Genomic DNA, 5864 nt, shown 5'->3' with positions numbered 1-5864 from the left:
ACAATATGACACTAAACAATGGGTTAAGAAAACAATCAAAGAAGACAATAGTGGCACCTGGGTAGCTCAGTTGGTTAAGTATCCAACTCTTGATTTCGGCTTGGGTCATGATCTCAGGGTTGTGAGATTGAGCCCTGTGTCAGGCTCAGCAGTCAATAAGGAGTCTGCCTGAGATTCTCTCTCTCCCTCCCCATCTGCAAACCACTCCCCCATCTCTGCATGAATTTGTTCTCAAATAAATAAAACATTAAAAAAAGAAGAAATTTAAAAATACATGGAGAAAAATGAAAATGAAAACACAATGGTCCAAACACTTTGGAACAGAGTGAAAGCAGTTCTAAGAGGGAAGTATATAATGACACAGGCCTACTTCAAGAAATAAGTAAAAAGTTCAAATAAACAATCTAACCTTACATATAAAGGAACAAGAAAAAGAAGAATGAAGCCCAAGGGGAGGAGAACAAAGGAAATAATAAAGATCAGAGAAGGGGGGAAAACGCCATAGAGACTTTAAAAAAAGAAAAAAAATCAATGAAATCAAGAGTTGGTTCTTTGAAAAGATGGACAAAATTGAAAAAACTTTAGTCAGACTAACACTGAAAAAAAAAAGAGAAAGGACCCAAGTAAATAAAAACAAAAATGACAGAGGAGAAATAATAACTGATACCACAGAAATACAAAGGATTATAAGAGAATACTAAGAAAAATTACACACCAACCAACTGGATAACTTAGAAGAGATGATTAAATTCCTAGAAATATATAATATCCCAAAAACTGAATCAGGAAGAAAGAGAAAATTTGAACAGACTTAAAATTGAATCAGTAATCAAAACAGTACCAAAAAAATAAAAGTCCAAGACCACATTGATTCACAGGTGAATTCTACCAAACATCCTCAAAATATTCCAAAAAGCAGAAGAGGAAGGAAAGCTTCCAATTTCCAAGCTAACATTACCCTGATACTAAAAGTAGACAAAGACACCACAAATAAAGAAAACTACAAGCCAATATCTCTGATGAACAGAGATGTAAAAATTCTCAGGGAAATACTAGTACAACAAATCTAATAATACATTAAAAAGATCATTCACCACAATCAGGTGAGATTTAGTCCTGGGATACAAAGATAATACGGTATTTGCAAATCAATCATCATCATATACCACATCAACAAAACAAAGGGTAAAAATCATATAATCATCTCAATAGATGGAGAAAAAGCATCTGACAAAATTGAACATGACTTCATGATAAAAACTCTCAATAGAGTAGGTTTAGAGGGAACATACCTCAACACAGTAAAGATCATATGAGAAAAACCCACACCTAACATCATATTCAATGGTGAAAAACTGAGAGCTTTTCTTCTAAGATCAGGAATGAAACAATAATGTCCATTTTCACCACTTTTACTCAACATAGTACTGGAAGTCTTGGCAACAGAAATCAGACAAGAGAAAGAAATCATAGGTATCCATATTGGTAAAGAGGAATTTACTGGCACTATTTCCAGATGATATAATACTATATATTGAAAATCCCAAAGATTCCAACAAAAAAACTACTAGCAGTAATAAATGAATTCGGTAAAGTCACAGGATATAAAATTAATACCCAGAAATCAGTAACATTTCTATACCCTAACAGTGAAGTCACAGAAATAAAAATTTAAAAAAAATATTTACAATTGCACCAAAAAAGAATAAAACAACTAGGAATAAAATTAACCAAAGAGGTGAAAGACCTGTCCTCCAAAAACTATAAAACAACTGATGAAAGAAATTAAGCATGACACAAATGGAAAGATATTCCATGCTCATGAATTGGAAAAACCAATATTGTTTAAATGTCTATACTACCCAAAGCAATACAGAGATTTAATGCAATCCCTATCAAAATATCAATAGCATTTTTCACAAAACTAGAATAATATTAAAATTGTATCGAACCACAAAAGACGCCAAATAGCCAAAGCATTCCTGAGAAAGGACAAAGCTCGAAGCATCAGAGTCCCCAATTTCAAGATATAATACAAAGCCTTAGCAATCAAAACAGTATGGCACTGCACAAAAATCAGACATATAGATGAATGGAACAGAATAGAGACCTCAGAGATAAACCCACACCTTTAGGGCCAATTAACCTACGAGAAAAAAAGGTAAGAAATAGAAGGGGGAACAGTCTTTTCAGTAAACGGTGTTGGGAAAACTGGACAGCTACATGTAAAAAAAAAAAAAAATCATACTATTCCCTAACACCATATACAAAAATAAACTCAAGTTGGATTAAAGTCCTAAATTTGAGACCTGAAACCACAAAAACCCTAGAAGAGAACACAATAAAGTGTCTGACATCAGCCATAGAAACATTTTTCCAGATATGTCTCTTACAGCAAGGGAAACATAAGTAAGAACAAACTATCAGGACTACACCAAAATAAAAAAAATTTGCAGAACAAAGGAAAGCATCAACAAAACCAAAAACCTACTGAAGGGGAGAAGATATTTTCAATTGATATATTCAATAAGGATATTTGGGGTTAATAGCCAAAATATAAAAAGAAATTACGTAAGTCAACACCAAAAAAAAAAAAATCCCATTAAAAAATGAGCCAAGGGGCGCCTGGGTGGCTCAGTTGTTTAAGCGACTGCCTTCGGCTCAGGTCATGATCCTGGAGTCTCAGGATCAAGTCCCACATCAGGTTCCCTGCTTGGCAGGGAATCTGCTTCTCTAGCTGACCTCTCTCCTCTCATGCTCTCTCTCTCTCTCTCTTATTCTCTCTCTCTCAAATAAATAAATCTAAAAAATCAAATCTTTAAAAAAAATGGGCAGAGGACCTGCATATATATTTGCCCAAAGAAGACATACAGATGGCTACAGACACACGAAAAGTTGCTCAACATTGCTAATCAGGGAAGTGCAAATCAAAACCACAATGAGATATCACCTCATACCTACTGGAATGGCTAAAATCAAAAACACAAGAAATAAAGAGTGTTGATGAAGATGTGGAGAAAGAAGAACTGTGCATGGTTGGTGGGGATGTAAATTGGTAATGTCACTATGGAAAATAGTACAGAGGTTCCGTAAAAAATTTCAAATTAGAGGCCAAGAGTCCCCTTGCTTCCTAATGCTCGGTTCTCCACACCCCAAACCCACACCTTCTTCCACCACTGCCTTCCGCAGGAATTGTATTGTATGTCTGCTATCCAGAACCTTCACTCTTTCGACCCCTTTGCTGATGCAAGTAAAGGTGATTATCTGCTTCCTGCTGGCACTGGGGATTATATCCATATAAGAATTCGACAGAGAAATGACAGGAAGACCCTTACTAACTGTCCAAGAGATCGATGATGATTATGATAAAAAGAAACCAATGAGGGTGTATAAGAAGAAATTTGCCTGCAATGGTACTATAGTAGAGCATCCAGAATATGGAGAATTCAGATACAGGGTGACCAGCACAAGAACATATCCCAGTTCCTGGTAGAGACTGGACTGCCTAAGGATGACCAGCTAAAGGTTCATGGGTTTTAAGTGCTTTTGGCTCACCGAAGCTTAAGTGAGGATTTCCTTGCAATGAGTAAAATTTCCCTTCTGTCCCTTGTCACAAGTTTAAAAAACTTCACAGCTTGTATAATGTAACCATTTGGGGTCTGCTTTTAACTTGGACTAGTGTAACTCTTTCATGCAATAAACTGCAAAGAGCAAAAAAAGTTCAAAACAGAAATACTGTATGATCCAATAATTCCACTATTGGCTATTTACACAAAGAAACTGAAAACACTGACTGAAAAAGATATATGCACCCCTATGCATATTGCAGCATTATTTACAATAGCCAAGACATGAAAACAGCCTAAGTGTCCATGCAGAGATGAGTGGATATGGAAAATGTGATATATAATAGAATATTATACAATCATAAAAAGGATGGCTTCGTGTCAGTTGCAACAACATTAATGGACCTAGAGGGTATTCTGCTAGGTGAAATAAGTAAGGCTGAGAAGGACAAACACCATATGATGCCATTTATGAAGAATAAGCAAAACAAAAAACAGAATCAGACCTATAAATGCAGAAAACAAGCTGATGGTGGCCAGAGGACAAGAGGGTAGATGGTTGGATAAAGTGGATGCTGGGAGAAGGTAATACAGGCCTCCAGTTATAGAATGAGCAAGTCATGGGAATAAAAGGCAGAGCATAAGGGACAGGCAGTGACATTGTAATAGTGATGTAACAGAACAGATGGTAACTACATATGTGGTGAACATTGCATAATGAATAAACCTGTAAAATCACTAACTTGCAAACCTGAAACTAATGTGACATTGTATTTCAACTCTATTCAAAATAAAAATTTTAAGTATAAAAAAGAAACACCAGCTGACATCACAGAAATACAAAGGATCATAAGAGATTACTATAAAAAAATTATATACCAACAAATTGGACAACATAAAAGAAATGAATAAATTCCTAGTAGTATACAGCCTTCCAAAAAAATCAGGAGGAATCAGAAAATGTGAACAGACCAATTACTAATATGAATTGCATTGGTGATTTATAAACTACCAAGAAATAAAAGTTTATGACCATAATGATTTACGTATGAACTGTACCAAACATTTATTTATTTTTAAAGATTTTATTTATTTGACAGAGAGAGAAAGAGAGGACAAGCAGGGGTACCAGCAGGCAGAGGGAGATGGAGAAATAATCTCCTTGCCGAGCAGAGAGCCCAACATGGGGCTTGATCCTGGAACCCTGGGATCATGACCTGAGCCAAAGGTAGATGCTTAACTGGCTGAGCCACCCAGATGCCCCATTCTACCAAAGATTTAAGGAAGACTTAATACACCTATTCTCCTCAAACTACTTCAAAAAAATAGAAGAGGAAGGAAAACTTACTTTCTATGAGGCTAGCATTACACTGATACTAAAAGTAGACAAAGCCACCAGACACATATAAAAACTACAGGACAATATCCCTGATGAACACAGATGCAAAAATCCTTAACAAAATATTAGCAAACCAAATTCAACAGTACATTAAAAGGATCATCCACCACAATCAAACAGGATTTATTCTGGGGATGCAAGCATGATTCAACATTTGCAAATCAATCAATATCATATACATATCAACAAAATCAAGGATAAAAATCATATAACCAGGCGCCTGGGTGGCTCAGTGGGTTAAGCCTCTGCCTTCAGCTCAGGTCATGATCTCAGGGTCCTGGGATGGAGTCCCGCATTGGGATCTCTGCTCAGCAGGGAGCCTGCTTCTTCCTCTCTCTCTCTCTGCCTGCCTCTCTGCCTACTTGTGATCTCTCTCTATCAAATAAATAAATAAAAATCTTTTTAAAAAATACTAAAAAAATCATATAACCATCTCAATAGATGCAGAAAAAGAATCTGATAAAATTCAATTAACGATTCATGATAAAAAATCTCAACAAAGTAGATTTAGAGGGAATATACCTCAACATAGTAAAGGCCATATACAAAAAACCCACAGCTAACAACATACTCAATTTCTTCTAAGATCAGGAACAGACAAGGATGTTCACTCTTACCAGTTTTATTTAACATAGTACTGGAAGTGCTAGCCACAGCAATCAGATAAGCCAAAGAAATAAGAGCTATCTCTACTGGTAAAGAGAAAGTTAACTATCAAAATTCGCAGACGACATGATACTGTACAAAGAAAACCTTAAGAACCCCATAAAAAAGCTTCTAGAGGCACCTAGGTAGCTCAATGGGTTAAGCCTCTGCTTTCATATTACTGAGTTCAGTAATTACAAAATACAAAATTAATACCCAGAAGTCGATAACATTTCTATACACTGGTAATGTAA

General features: G+C 35.7%; 1 pseudogene across 1 annotated transcript; it reads left to right on the top strand.

Annotated features, from left to right (window-relative positions):
- The first annotated feature begins 3201 nt into the window (after positions 1–3201).
- LOC308337098 (eukaryotic translation initiation factor 1-like) lies at positions 3202–3540 on the top strand (annotated as a pseudogene). The gene has a single exon. The product of its transcript is annotated as a eukaryotic translation initiation factor 1-like (transcript).
- The last annotated feature ends 2324 nt before the right edge of the window (positions 3541–5864 follow it).

The sequence above is a fragment of the Martes martes genome (assembly GCF_963455335.1).
Source record: "Martes martes genome assembly, chromosome: X".
NCBI lineage: Eukaryota > Metazoa > Chordata > Mammalia > Carnivora > Mustelidae > Martes > Martes martes.
The sequence above is the reverse complement of the archived record's forward strand: the minus strand, read 5'-3'. Positions and strand labels throughout refer to the sequence as shown.